A 16,020-nucleotide genomic window follows, 5' to 3' on the forward strand; every position below is an offset into this window, starting at 1 on the left:
TACACCTGTGTATTGTAAAATAATAAATGAAAGAGTGAAAGAGTGAAAGGAACAATGCACTGTAAGAAATTAGCAATCATTTGATTTAATAAAAGGCACTGTCAAAAAGAAACTATTCTGCATTGATTAAATCAATATATATTTGTATTATAAGTAGTGGTAGTATTTAAATGTTAACAATACAATGATATAGCAGAACTAATAAATTAACTCTCAGCTTCTTAAATGAAAGAGGCAGTTTAGCAGAACCTGAACTAAATTCGTTTTATGCCTGAGTAAAATGTGGTGATAATAATATTGTAATTGTTTCTAATATTACTAAAATCCTCTATCTGAATGGTATGAGCATATACTCACACACACATATATACATATACAATATGTATATTGCAATAATCCAGGAATAAGGATTAATCCCTGAAGATAATGTAAAATAATGTAATAATGAAACAGAGCAGATATTTTTTATGCTGTAAACACTTGTTTACATGGGCAACTGAGCAAAACATCAACATGACAACAGTGACACTGAAACAAAGGTGGACAGAGAGCTGCTCTGTCCACCTTTGTTTCAGAATCAGAGACTAGATCTCTCTGCAGACACAGCTGTCGACTGTACTGAAGGATTTTTCTACACACAGTGACTGTTTGGGTCTCTCTCTCTCTCTCTCTCTCTCTCTCTCTCTCTCTCTCTCTCTTTGAGAGAAAACACACACGTGTTGGTCTGTGACGTTCCCTCTGCAGGTCAATGACCTCTAATGTTAAACGAGTCGAGCATCTCCATTTGCTGTGCTCTGGAGTCTTCTGTTCCTGTCTGAACATAAAGACCTTGTTGGAATTCTCTTTACAACAGGGCTGCGATCGGCACCTTGCGGGCCCGAGCACTAGCGACCGGGACCTGATGAAGCTGCGGGGGAGGGCGAACAGGGACTGGGAGAAACGGATCCGTGTTACGTGTTTTTATGAGTCGCGGGAAGGATAAACACGTCACTTCCTCGCGATTAACTGTCTAGACCAGACGTTGTAATTGTAACGTTTCTTTTTTACCAGTATTCATTGCCTTGGTTATTTCATTCATGGCTGAGCGGGTCTTTGCTATGTTTTTTTTGAAAGAAATTTAATTGATCATTCAATATTCTAAGTACTCATTAAATATTTTGTTTTTGATTACCCTCAATCATTATTTTACCCTTTTCATTTATTACCTTATAAATAAACGTAGGTTTGGTATCTCTACATCACTTTTACACACATGGGTCAAATATGACCCATACAGTATGTGGTCACTACGTAACACCTACCATTCATTTCACATAGCTAATGTTGCACATCTGATGCTTGTAGGTCTTATTTTAAAAAACATAACTAGTGAGAAAGATAAATATGTTTCACACGTGTATCATGACTGGTTGGAAAAATAGTAAAATAGTGAACGTAATCTTTCCTCAAATTTTTGTTCATGGAAAAATTCAAGACATTTTGCTGAGTCACTTAAAGGCACTGCAACGAATCCTAAAAATACCTGACAATGTCTTAGACAAAGGAGAGGGAGGGAGGGAACTACTCGAAACACGGAGAGAAGGAGAGGAACCAACTTAGAGAGGAAAGGCGGAGCTGCAGCTTTGATGATGGAGGTGGAGGAATGAGAAGGGAAGAAGATATTGACTGTCAGGCAAGCAGAGGGTCTATATCCATCGATACAAATGTTAGAGGATGAGAGACAGCAGGAGCCTAGTGCAGTGTAAGCGTCTGGTGCTGTCAGCAGCTTTAAATCACACCGGCACTCCACAACAAAAAAAAACACAGCACTATTGTGCCACAGCACCAGCAATAATGCACAACTTCTACTCAGGTCTCTGCATTCATTTTGTAAATACTGTGTTCTTTTTGGTAATAATAATCCACAAAGACTTAACAATGGCATGCTCTTCAAGAAAAACTGAGCAGTTAGGTCTGACTGTCCAAATGTCCCTCGGTGAGAAACTGAAACAGCCGCTACTGTATTCACTTTGGACAAAAGAATCTGTTGAATAAATATAATGTGATATAATTAGCCTCATAATTACTGTCTATGCTGATTGTCCTCAGCCGATCTCCACGAATATTGCAAAAATAGATATAACAGAAATAATTCAAAGTTTCCTGTTTATGTGTCCCACAATCAGTAAGTAGCTAAAACAATGGCGTAATTTGAAGAATTTATATTTGTTGTATGAATTGTTGAAAGCTTAAAACAACTGTCTTCAAACATTGACGACCATGCACAGGAGGTTATGTTTCCTTCCTGTTTTTCTGTCAGCAAGATTATGCAGAAACCACTGAACTGATGTTATTGAAACCTGGTGGCAGGATGGTGTACAGGCAAAGGGAGAACTGCTAGGCCGACAGGTTGTGAATTTTCTCAAGAAATAGTGCAAAAATAAGAAATCTGATATACTTGAGGACTGATTTCTAAGGGTGTCGGCTATTTAGTGCAGCTCAAGTTAGGCATTTGGGGAGGTATGTGCTCTACTGCCATGTAGACCAAATTTATCAAACTGAAATCAAGTTCTCTGGTCAAGTGCTGTATACAAATGCAAGGAATATGTTTCTAATTGCACTCTACATGCAAGGCCAAACATACAGACATGTGCCAGTTATATGCAATTCAGATAAATTCATTAACTCAGAAATTGTTTGACTAACAAGTGATTACAGTTCAAAGTATTCCCGTAGTTCTCAACATGCACAGCAATACGTATTCTCTCTGAGTAACTGTAGCTAAGATTTAGATTAATAGGTTGAATCAGAATATGTTTGATTAAGTATTTTTGTAGTTCTCAACACGCACATTGGTATGATTTAAACTGATATCTCACTCAGTTGAATGGGAGAGAGGGACAATTGCCTTGTACAGGCGAACAGCAATAATAACTCGAGCCATGGCTCACTGAAGGACATTACGTCTGAGCATGAAGAGACAGATGTGTCAGAGCGGAGTGGTAATGACAGCTGTGAAACAACAGCAGCAACGTTCAGTGTAAGGACCCGAGGAGCCTCACATTATGTCTCCACAGATTTGTCGAAGCAAGGTCTACAGCCGACTCCTCGGTGTGTCCCTACTATGTGCTGCTTCAAGGTAATGACACGTGACAAAAGCCTGGATTAAAGGCTTTTATGTTGAAATGCCATGTCATTATAAAAAGGCTTGTTTATTCATTATTGCACTGACAGACTAGCATGGAGTCAGCACAATGAATTAAACAGAGCAGTAACTTTAGATCTGGATGCCTGACTGATGAGTGAAAGGGAAACTTGAGAGCAGCTGGTGGACATACTGTATTTAATAATGAAGGATGGAATCTAGGATGGCACACACTCATATTCACTTCAACTGAGACTATGTATAAAAGTTATTCTATGGTTTTTTTGTACAAGCATATTCTGGTGATCACATATAAACCAGATTGAAGGAAGTCCAATACTAAAGTAGCCTTCCATATATATTTCTGATTTGGTGGCAGACATTTTTTTCTTTGGCCTGTCTACAGTCTGCTGGTTTGATAATTGTGTTGTTTGTTTGCTACCAAGGGATTGTGATATATGTTGGGTCAGTACACTGTATGTGGACGACTTAAAAAAGAAAAAAGCACATCTTGACTAATTTTATGTCTTATATATAAGGTTGTGGCAGTGTTGGATTGCTAATACAAAAAGTGAACTTCAACTGAGGTAAAAGAAAATCCAGAACTCAATGTGAGAATGACCTTGAGAAGAAAACCAAACCCCTCCGCTGTTCCCTGCCGACTTCATTTTATCCCTAATGAAAGGGCTTTTCTGAATCGTTCATTCAGCAGAGCACTAACAGAGGATTTCTGCAGTTTCGAACTTGGGTAATAAGAGGCAACCCCAGGGATTGATGAGATCCGGCCAGAAATGCTAAAGGCTCTGGGTGTTGAGGGGCTGTCATGGTTGACACGCCTATTCAACATCGCGTGGGAGTCGGGTACAGTGCCAAAGGAGTGGCAAACTGGGGTGGTGGTTCCCCTGTTCAAAAAGGGGGACCAGAGAGTGTGTGCCAATTACCGGGGCATCACACTTCTCAGCCTCCCTGGTAAAGTCTACTCCAAGGTGCTGGAAAGGAGGGTTCGGCCGATCGTCGAACCTCAGATTGAAGAGGAACAATGCGGTTTTCGCCCCGGACGTGGAACTACAGACCAGCTCTTCACTCTCGCAAGGATCCTGGAGGGGGCCTGGGAGTATGCCCATCCGGTCTACATGTGTTTTGTGGATCTGGAGAAGGCGTATGACCGGGTCCCCCGGGAGAAACTGTGGGAGGTGCTGCGGGAGTATGGGGTAAGGGGGTCTATCCTCAGGGCCATCCAATCCCTGTACTCCCAAAGCGAGAGCTGTGTTCGCGTCCTCGGCAGCCAGTCAGTTTCGTTCTCAGTGGATGCTGGTCTCCGCCAGGGCTGCGCCTTGTCACCAATCCTGTTTGTGATATACATGGACAGGATATCGAGGCGTAGTCGGGGTGGGGAGGGGTTGCAGTTCGGTGGTCTGAGGATCTCGTCACTGCTTTTTGCAGATGACGTGGTCCTCATTGGATCATCGGCCTGTGACCTTCAGCACTCACTGGATCGGCTGGTGGCCGAGTGTGAAGCGGCTGGGATGAGGATCAGCACCTCTAAATCTGAGGCCATGACTCTTAGCAGGAAACCGATGGATTGCTTACTCCGGGTAGGAAATGAGTCCTTAGCCCAAGTGAAGGAGTTCAAGTACCTTGGGGTCTTGTTCGCGAGTGAGGGTACTATGGAGCGTGAGATTGGCCGGAGAATCGGAGCAGCGGGGGCGGTATTGCGTTCGCTTTACCGCACCGTTGTAACGAAAAGAGAGCTGAGCCGCAAGGCAAAGCTCTCGATCTACCGGTCGATCTTCGTTCCTATCCTCGCCTATGGTCATGAGGGCTGGGTGATGACCGAAAGGACGAGATCACGGGTACAAGCGGCCGAGATGAGTTTTCTCAGAAGGGTGGCTGGCGTCTCCCTTAGGGATAGGGTGAGAAGCTCAGCCATCCGTGAGGAACTCGGATTAGAGCCGCTGCTCCTTCACTTAGAAAGGAGTCAGCTGAGGTGGTTCGGGCATCTGGTAAGGATGCCCACTGGGCGCCTTCCTTGGGAGGTGTTTCAGGCACGTCCAGTGGGGAGGAGACCTCGGGGAAGACCCAGGACTAGGTGGAGAGATTATATCTCAACACTGGCCTGGGAACGCCTCGGGATCCCCCCGTCAGAGTTGGTCAATGTGGCCCGGGAAAGGGAAGTCTGGGGCCCCCTGCTTGAGCTGCTCCCCCCGCGACCCGACCCCGGATAAGCGGATGAAAATGAGAGAGAATAAGAGGCAAGGCCGGCCCTGGCAATGTTGGTGCCCTAGGCGACATTTCAAATTGACACCCCCCAACATACACACGCAAACTGTGATGCATCCCCAAGAACTTTTGGACTGTATACAGATGCACGCACAGGCAGACAAAATTGTAAGCTATAAAAAACAACAAAAATGTATCATAAAAAAGTTAATAAGAATCTGAAATCAGCTGTACTGATAGCATATCATGTCATGTCGACAAAAATAAACATTAATGATGTCCAAGCAAGAGCAGCAGAGGAACCCAGCAGCCAGCAGGGGGCAGCCTCAGGACATCACATGGAAACATGCAGCAGCAGACTGTGATTCTTGTAAGGCGTCAGAAGACAAGGTCGGAAACTAGTGTATTGTTCTCTAACAAAGTTGAAAATATAAGTTTTCTCATGTAAGTACAAAGCGTTAGTGTTGCTTGTACTGTATGCAGTGTAATTAATTTACATTTTCACGCTGACACAGTATTTTTGTTGCACACAGAGTACCAAAGGAAATGTGTTGATAGTAACATTTAAACCAGGATGCTGTGCTCTCAATGCATACTGCATGTGACTATGCAGTATTCTTTCATTATCAACAGCTCATTCAGGACAACAGCTGGAGTGCGGCTGTTTGCTCACAGCCATGGAAACCTAAGTCATGATACTGATGTGTTATGTATTCTCGTTTCTCAGGTACGTGCTGCAGAAAGATGGCAATATAGTATGTTGGGCATGGACTGCCTGATATATCCCTGTAGTATCCATGTTTAATTCATTTTCATGCCAGTGTTTTGTGTCAAAATGCTAAAAGTGTTTTGGAAATACAGAAGGGACACATACTTGAAATTCAGGGACGCAGGTTGAGTGAAACATAGTGTAACGTGGGGAGGACTAATTTGTGTTGGTTCTGAATTCTCTTGCTTTTCATTAAACCCCAGTTCTTATATCCCTTTGTGTGTCTAACTGAACAGAGCTTTATTAGCAACTGAAGTGATAGAGAAGTTAGTTATTTTTTAATTCTTGAGCATTGTTAGAAGAGAGCCTGTGACTCAAGCATTTCATTGCCAGTGACTGCTTAATTGTTATCTCTGTGCATTTGATAATAAATCTTGAATCTTGAATCATGGTATGAGAGTGAAATTCCAGAAGTATGTTGCAGCTTCCCTCTACCAAGTTTTGTGGTTATTGGTCCAGTAGGTTATTACATAAACCTGTTGACTGACAAATCAGAGGTGAAAACATAACCTTATTAGTAGAGGTAATAAAACCTCCACCCTTTATCAAGGAAATGTCACTAGCATTAATAATAGTAGGAAAACACAACAGGAAATTAAAATTAGAATATCTAAATAGTGGACTGGTAATTTTCTGTTGGTTGGCTCATTTTCCCTCCTACTTAGTCTATAGGGTTTTTATATTGTGTTTTAGTTACATTGTATTTTTTGGTTTAATTTTGTCGTGCGCTGGTTGCTGGTTGTACATCAAATTGCCTTTGAAGAATAATATCTATTTTTCTATTAAGCTGCACAAACCAAGCAAGAGCAGCAGAGGAACAAAGCAGCCAGCAGGGGGCAGCCTCAGGACATCACGTCAGACTGTGATTCTTGTAAGGCGTCAGAAGACAAGGTTGGGAAGTACTGGGTTATTCTCTAACAATAGGTTTTTAAAGCAAGTTAAATGATCTACTATCTAAAATCCAAAAATAGAAAAGTAACTTTGATGGTAAGGCTGTCAAATATATGTAGTAAAGTAGAAACAATTTTCTCTGAAGTGTGCAGCATAGAATGACACAGGCACACACACACACACACAATAATTTGTCCATCTTCTTAGTTTACTTGGTTCCTCAGGGAATGAGCAGTCAGTGTGGCCTTGTTGGTAGAGTGGTCTTTCTCCAACAAGAAGGTTGTGGGTTCAATCCCAACTCTTCCCCATCTGCATGCCGAAGTGTCCTTGGCAATATACTGAACTCCTAAAATTGGCAGGAGTTCAACCACCTATTCATTGCACAATATCTTACACTTCACAAATCTTTTGCGCCCTAGGCAACCGCCTATGTCGCCTGTACCAGGACCCGCCCCTGATTTTACCCTCCTTTTTGTGTTTGCTCTCCAGCCCCTCTGTTGTAATTATTGTCTATACAGTGATTTCATTTCCTGTGTTGCCTCTTTGTCCATCAGTCTCCATTTTTAAGATGACTGGAAGCTCACGATTGCTAATGGCAGCTGATTTCAACAGCAGATAGGACAAGTGCTGGGGCTGTGTGGCTCATTAGCCCACTGTCAGACCCCCTATAGTGTCTTGGGAATGAGAGGAGAACCAACATACATGGGCTTGTAATTTGGTTATGAGCTCGTCAGTATCAGTTCTTTGAAGCTTGTGGGAAATGGACATTCAAACCACAAAACATCCCACTGACTAATGCACTGAGGGGAGCACCACTTACCGAGGCACTGCAGCAAGAGTGCACATCTTACGGAAGTGACTGACACCATAACTATCTCATCAACTCTCGTCATTTTTTTAAATACCCTATTTGACGTGCAGGGTACTGTTGTGTTTATCCCGTTTAATCGCTACGTGAAGGAGCAGACCCAGACCTGCCCACAGTGACTGGAGAGGCCGGCCCCTGATGTGACGGGAGACGCAGAACAAACACTCGCCTTTGGGTCGGGCGTCACCCCAGTGAAGTCATCTCCCCAGTGTCTGTAATTAGATTGGACCATTCCCCTTCTGTCCCACCACCTCCCCCCTAAATAAGCCCCGTAGCTCTTTGTTGTCTCTGGTGGAAGCAGGTGTATTCAGATGCCCCCTGCCCCCACCTCCTGGAAATACAGTGCAATTCACTTGGAACAGCTGACAGGGAAGGGGCACTCCACCAATTGAATCTAATTTACATTAAAAGGAGTTTTTATTTTGTCATGAGGACAGTTACTCAGCATTTGTACTGTACTTTTAAACCAAAGGGTATTAGAATATCAAGTGTCTCAATTGTTTTTTGTCCACCTTGTATGTGGTTGTATGTATTTTGAGTCAAGATGAATGGTTCAGTCTTCACAGTCATATCTTGTGGTCACACTCTTATCACAGAAAGAGCATTTTAATTATTTTTAATATTGAGCATATTTGTAAGCGCACATTTCCCTACCACATGTCAAGATTCTGTTTATTGTTATTTCTCCGAGTGTTTCCGTTCACCTAAAAAACGAAATATTGTGACAGTGCATAAGAAATGATAAATAATAAATAACATTTAAGAGTTAAAAGTATACTGGTATAAATATGTACACATGATGGATTTACATTGCTCTGCAAAGAGCAGCAGCAGGAGTCAATACGTGCCTGTGCATTAATGCAATAGGTTGTTGTTGTTGTGCAAATGAGTCTCTCTTACAGTACATGATCACACATGTGTTTTTGGGTAGAGATGTCACCACGGTGCTCACCTTGGATGGGAACAGGTTTGAACCTCCTACTACTGCATTAAAACCGGCTCCACTGCAGTTGGGGTTTGAATAAATGCATCTATTTACCAGACAGGGCTGTCTACAGGGAGATGCTACTGAGTTGCATTATGGGAAGTGCGGGGCCAATGATTTTAAAGCATAAATGACTTCAGGGATTTCAAATCAATACATATCAGGTTCTGCTTCATTGATTTTGATAAAGATTTTCTAAATCTGTCTCTGAACTTAAAGAAAGAGCGAAAAGGAAATTTATATTATTTTTAACGATTGCAGTTGGCTCTGAATTTGATAATACACATTTCACTGTAAACTTTGTATTTACTGCGCTTCAGATATGGTACTTTTTACTACTCTTCATCTATTAACAGATATGGTTGTGCATTATTTGATAACCTTATTAGACTGTTTATTAACAGAGGTCATACATTTGGCTCCATCACTTTGCGTCTTGTACAACTGGAGAAAAGAAAGTACTCATCAGTCAGATATTTATTAAAATTTGGATTATTCATCTACTTGTAACACACCCATGTCTGTCTTTACCAAATGTGAACATGAACGGTAAATCTCCTTGATAAGTGGTGTAAAGTGACGATGATTCACACGGTTGAATCATATGATATGAGGCAGCTCTGCAGAGTTCCCATCAGCGCTCCGTATCAGGCCCTGTGAGTTTTTCTCAGGCTCTGGATGACCAGTGAGTCACTGCTGGACTCACACAGGTTAATGATCTGAGACTCTGAGGGAAAACTTTTCTGAGAAGCTTCCAAACAACAAACAAAAACATACCACAAACATGACAAGCGTCCACTGGAATGTTTGCCGTCAACCACCATGGATTCATATATACCTTTTCAGGTTACATAAATCACACATCAGATTGGAGCACATGGAGAGTTTATAGAATGAATACAGTCTTAACTGTGGGAGTCGTGAAAAATGAAGCTCCATAAACAAACAGGAAGTTGACAGTGCAGGGGAGCATGGGAAGTGTGTGAGCGGGCACTCGTTTTCCAGCCTTGAGGAAGGTATTTAATGCGTTTGGGAGTTCAGTGCGTCGGAGGAGGAATGTTTGTGGTGAGATTTATTGTGAAATCCTCGTGCTTGGACCCAGGGAGTCTCCAGCTGATGGAGAGGATCAGTGTGTGACACTTATCACAGTGATTAATGTGCCTCTTCCGTTCCCTCCTCTTCCTTATCTAGTAAAAGTTAACAAGGCAAGGCAAAAAGCTTTCTGTGTTTATTTGTAGCTTCTTTTTTTAGCCACGTTAGTGTAAGGGCCCCATTGAAAGATCTTCACTGCTAAAATTGCTTCAGTTGATCCGACTGATTTAGAATTTTGAGTTGAAGTTGGTTTAGTCAAACACTGACCTCTTAATTGAATCCAAGTCATCAAGAGCATGTTTGAATGGCCTCACACAGTCATGGTGGTTTCACACACGTCAGTTATAGCCATTTTAATAATAACATAGGTTAGGTGGAAATTGTTGACATGAATATTTTCAAACCATTCATGCTCCACAGGGGATGAACCCTGCAGATCCTGATTCTCAGAATTTTTATACAGGTCAAAGGTTTCAGTTTTTTTAGTGGTGTTGGCTAGAGTGTATCTCCACGTCTGCTAAGTGAAGTTTAGTTTATCATCAGATAGAAAGTTTAATATGTCATATAGTTTGGATCAAATACCTGCAAAACTAATGTCATTCTCATCAGCCCCATTTGTATCAGCAAGCACCCCCGCTCCTGTAAATACAAACACTGCAGGGCCATGATAATGTTTTTCTGATTGTAACTCTTTAAACAATTTGCATTCAATGTGTTTCGATTTTAGATTTGCATTGAAATCTAAATGCTTTCCAATATGGTCATATACTTCCTACGTGTGCATCTTCTTTGTGGTAAACAATCCCCAGTATAGAGCGTGGTAACACTAAAAACATAAGACCTATACAAGTGACTCCTCAGAATCGTTTTCTCTTACAGAATATTTCTGTCCCATCATCTTGTTGTCTCGTATAATAAACAAAGCAGAGACATTACTGACATGTAGGTGTGAGTAATGCATTCAGCTGCAGACCTGTTGACTCTGTGGTGTGCCACATAATCTAATAAATGTGGCACCGGGATTCGTCATTGGCCATATTTATACATTAATGTGACACTGCCGGTGAGAGTATTCCGATACCAATCGAATCACCTTTTGGTATTTGTTCCATTTTGATCCGAGTGTTGGCTTTGTATTCCTCTCCTTTTCTCATCCATCTCAGCTAAACTGCATCTCATTCAATCAATATTAAACCCTGTCCTCCCTCTCCTTCCTTCCCTCCGTCCCTCCCTCCTGTTTGCTTTGTTCCCTGGGTGTGTCCAATAATCCCCCCCGCTTCCCCGAAGACAAATAAGCACATCAGTTTAATGGGTGTAATTGAACATGAATAATCCTGAAAGATTTCAAACCACAATTTTAGTTAATATCACATCAATGGTCTACAAGAGTGTACATGTGTAATATTTGTAATATTCCAGGTGAATGACAAAATATAAGTATAAATCATGAAAATGACTAATGATGCAGCAATATTTGCGTATGTATTTTAGCTGGGACTCATGCAGTAATACATGGATGGGTGCTTTTTACATAACTAAACCAGCTCCAGTAATTAGCAGGGCCGACTCATGGCTACAGACCAAACTAATCATTGGCTCTCAGTGAATGGGACCTCTGCACTCATCCGACGTGACATGAGGGTGCACAAGGGTCTTCACCTGACCTGAATGACTTTGCCCGAGGTCTACTCCCCGCCGCGACATGTGACCGCTCATCACATGTGATTTTCTGATTTCACGCTTAAATAGACGTTTATATAATGGAGCCAGACGATTGATCTGATCTGGACACATGATGCTGGCTTTTGGTCCCTGTTTGGAGGAGTAAGGTTAAATAGCTGTGTTTTTTTTCTTGCCTGAGGTGTATCTCATGCCTGACTCCGGCTCTGTCTGTTGTTGCCACTGCATGCGGCTGTAGTTCCAATGCTTTATTGAAGTGAGTACAGTGAACACAGTGTAACACAATACACAATAACTTAATAGAACAGCACTGAGCCTTTCACATCCACAAAATAGGGTGAAAAAGCAAAGTATGAGTACATACAAGCGGGCCTACATGAACATAAGGACAATGTTAACGTAGCAACTTTGTAAAAAAATCTGAAAGGAATAGAATTTTGGCTTTATGGGTTTTTTAAAAGTCCTAATCAGGAGACACTGCAGACAGATTCTGGAAAATATTCAAGAAGCGTTCTGTTCCATTTGGTTAAAAAGGAGCCTACTGATCGTGAAAGGCTGAACTTAATATTCCCCAGCTGAAGGAAAGTCTGACTGATGTAGAGACCATTTCTTAAGCCACAGATTTTTTTCCACAAATGCACCGCACGCTGTAAGAGCAGGAAGTGGGGGCAAAGATGGTGCAGCAGATCGGTATGCGTGCAGCCTCAACCATCTTTCATGCTGCAGCTACGCCAGAAAGCCTTTTAAAACCTTCATATTGCCATGTTACACCTTGAACAACCTTGTTCTCTTCATCCATCGTCCTTATTTCAGTCTCTGTGAGCGAAAGAAATTAGAGCTGCTGGTTGCCTCTAGTGGGGTGAAGGACTGATGATAGTCCTCTGCTATGAAAACACATCTGCTTATAGTTTTCAATCTCACACTGGACACATATGTTTAGTTTCTTCCGGCAGACCCAACACTCAGCTGATCTTTCTGTCAGTGTGTGGTATTCTGGTGTCACACTGGTATGTAGGGTCACTGGTCTGTTTTCTCAACCACCTCTGAAAACTTTAAATACAAATATCAAGATTTAAGTGGAGAATAATAGCTTCTGCTGCAATCAACATTTGGGAAAGACATTGTTTATACCTATTATTATTTAAAGAGGTTTAAATGGCTAATGACGGTGTTGTGCTTGGTCTGAAAGGCACATGGGAGGTGTTTGCCTTCAGGGCTTTCTGGCAGAAAGCTATACCAGCAGGAGCTTCAGTTCTCAGCTGCAGTTTGGTTAATGTTGTCAACAAAACTACCGGGTGAGGTTTAGGGAAGGATCACGTTTTGGCTCAACCATGTGGAAAGGGCTTTGTTGGCTGAAAAACATTAGAGGCAATCTTCTCCCTCAAGTGTTAACGTCATGAAAAGATTTATTTGAACCCAAATCAATGATCTTTTCCTAAACTTAAACTTAACAAAGCAGTTGTGTTTCCTGAACTTAACAAAGCTGCGACTGAAAAGTACAACCTGAGATTTATCATTTATTTATTTACAGCATCTGGAAGTTATGATAATTTGCATCATTAAAAAGGAAAATGTCTTAGATAATTTCCTAATGTCCAATGAGGATAACTTCTGTTAACAGTGTCTGAAAATCCAGATGTTTTTCATCATTATCATTGTATACAATTTTTTAATGTTTCCTTTTTTAATGACATGTACATTTCTCCTGCTTCTATAGCTCAGACGTCACCTGTGCAACTGTTTTCCTCAAAGGACCGAAGCAGCCTATAGACCTGCGGGTGTGTGATCCCCCCCCCCCCCCCACTCCCCTCCGTGCCTCTGGGGATCATCATGACCGAATGGATGTTTTGTTCTTGTTCCCTTTGTCCTCTCAGGTAGACTGAAAGAGGGCTTTGCTCTTAACACACAATCTCTCTGTCTGTCTCTCTCTCTCTCTCTCTCTCTCTCTCTCTCTCTCTCTCTCTGCCAACCTGCCACAGTTTAGCAAATTAGTGACTCAACCAAAAAGCAGTTCTTTCACTATTGTTTGGTTTTGGCAAATGGGTAATGGCTGATGATTAATCAGTGAAATGCTCAGTAGCAGCAGCAGACCACCTTTGGCATTCATCTCTGATTTTACAACTTGCAAATCACCTTCAACATGATGTGCACTGTTCGCTGCAAAAAGCTTAAACTGACTTTAAATGTACACACGTATACTGCTCAATACTTTGTTATATACACAGTTTGACAGAGATTTGTAAAACCCCCCCAAAACAAATGATTGGAAATTCCCTGTCTAAGAAAGCTTCCATCCTTATAATCAACAACAAACAAAGTTTATGTATGGGTTGTCCTTTGGTTTAATAAAGAAATAAAGGACAACCATTATTTTATTAATACTTTACTCATAATTCATTATTTTTGAGGGGGCTTAAGGGAGATTTAAGGGATTCAGTTTCTTAAAAGAAGTTGAGCCTCTGTTGAGGTTACATAAAATAGTATAGAGCACAACAAACTGTTGTAAAGACATCCACAAAAGGGAGAAGAAGCTGAATTAGGAAAAACAGTCAGACAGGATGACACCATGCATCGAAGCCACTACACAACATCAACAAACGAGTTTCACAGGGACACGCGATGTTGCTACATTAGCTCTTGTGCAGTCAACGGCGATGACATAACAGACACAACACAATTACCCGGGCAGGATTTCTTGCATGACTAATGCATATAGATTATCTTGTCAATCCTCTGTTATCACAGGTCAAGACTGAGCGGCTGATCTTTACTGGCATGAGGTTGCATGCAGCTACAAGTCCTCGTTTCTCATTTCTCACGATGTGTTCATTCAACACGAATCAGTGAAAGTAAAGCACAGAGGCAAACAACCGCCTTGGGAGCATTATTGACGAAGAAGTAACACACAGCAAACCACAGCAAACTAAACAGTAAAGTTTTGAGGGTACATTCAATTCTATGCATGTATTTAAGCCTTTTCCAAAGGACAAGACCAAATAGGAAACACATTTGTCTTAATTGACATAATTAAAAAAAATCATGGGAAAGGAAAAACCTCACAGTGATGGCTTCATTCATGCCAAAATGTTATTGGTTAAATTTTGGAACATGTCCCATCCTGCCACCAAATTCTGTGGTAATCTGATCAGTTGTTTTTGCGGAATCTTGCTAATATAAAAAAAAGAAACAAATGGACAGGGGTAAAAACACGAACTTCTTGGCTGAGTTAATTTTTTTGGTGTTTTTTTCGAGAGTTTAAATCGTGACATCCAAACAAAGAATGCATAAGAATCTCAGAGCTTTTCAGTATTTGATAAAGGCTAGTCAGGTGTGATACAAGTACAGTTCAAGTACACTGTAACATCCAGGGTCTCATTTACTATACAAACACACACACATCCTGAGACCCACTACTCTGTAAACAACTGTAGACCAAAATAAAGCTGGCCTGCTCGCCCTGATCTGCCTTGTCCTCCTCTGTTTATTTTTCCCTAAGGAGGAAGTCAAAATAAAGATTATCTTCAGTCTGACACACATTCTGTACATAGTCAGATAACTGGGAGGGAATTCACAGTGCTGAACCAGTTGACCTGATATCTTTCAATCCGCAACAATTCCTCCCTTTGTACACTGATTCCTCGCCTGCATATTTCTGTCTACCACGACCTTATTCTTGACCCTGACCTCAATCCCTCATCTGGACCCCGGCTTCGACCCTAACCCATGTCTAACCCTAACCTAAGTCTAAAGGTTACCCTAACTCTTACCCTCGCCTAAATCTAATCCTAACCTTTCCAACCTCTGAGGAGGTCTGAGGAACTTCAACACCCCTGATAGTTCATAATAATTGAAAATGCATCCATACTGCTCTTGTGGTGACATCCAGGTGTCACCACAGGAGCAGTGTGACCTTGACGTTCTAATTTGACCGAGACATTTACGTTTTTATGTTTATGATTTTAGGCTTAATGTCCACCCTAGGGGAGGATATCAGACATTTAGGCTTGTAACATGATGCTGTTTCGAGTCAATGTTTATATTTCTCTTGTTTTTGAAGAATCTGTATTCATTAACTTTAATTGTAGGAGAATCCTCCTGCAGCGCTGGTTACCCTTGAAACTCCAAAAAGTATTCTGTCGACTCAACCTCTTCACTCACCCCTCCATCGGCACAGTCGTGATTAGATAATGTGTGAATTAATTTTTTTTGGTGAACTATCCCTTTAACCAATTGTAATCCTTAACTTGACCATAACGTAAACCAAATCCTAACCCTTGAATTAGGTGAACACGGGGAACGTGCACATCCTCCTGACAGCATCGGCCTCTTTGTAGACATGGTGATGGTGGGGGGGGAGAAAACACAAAGAGGGCGTGTGCTGAGGGGAGGGG

This window comes from Platichthys flesus, chromosome 13, assembly GCF_949316205.1.
Source record: "Platichthys flesus chromosome 13, fPlaFle2.1, whole genome shotgun sequence".
Lineage (NCBI taxonomy): Eukaryota > Metazoa > Chordata > Actinopteri > Pleuronectiformes > Pleuronectidae > Platichthys > Platichthys flesus.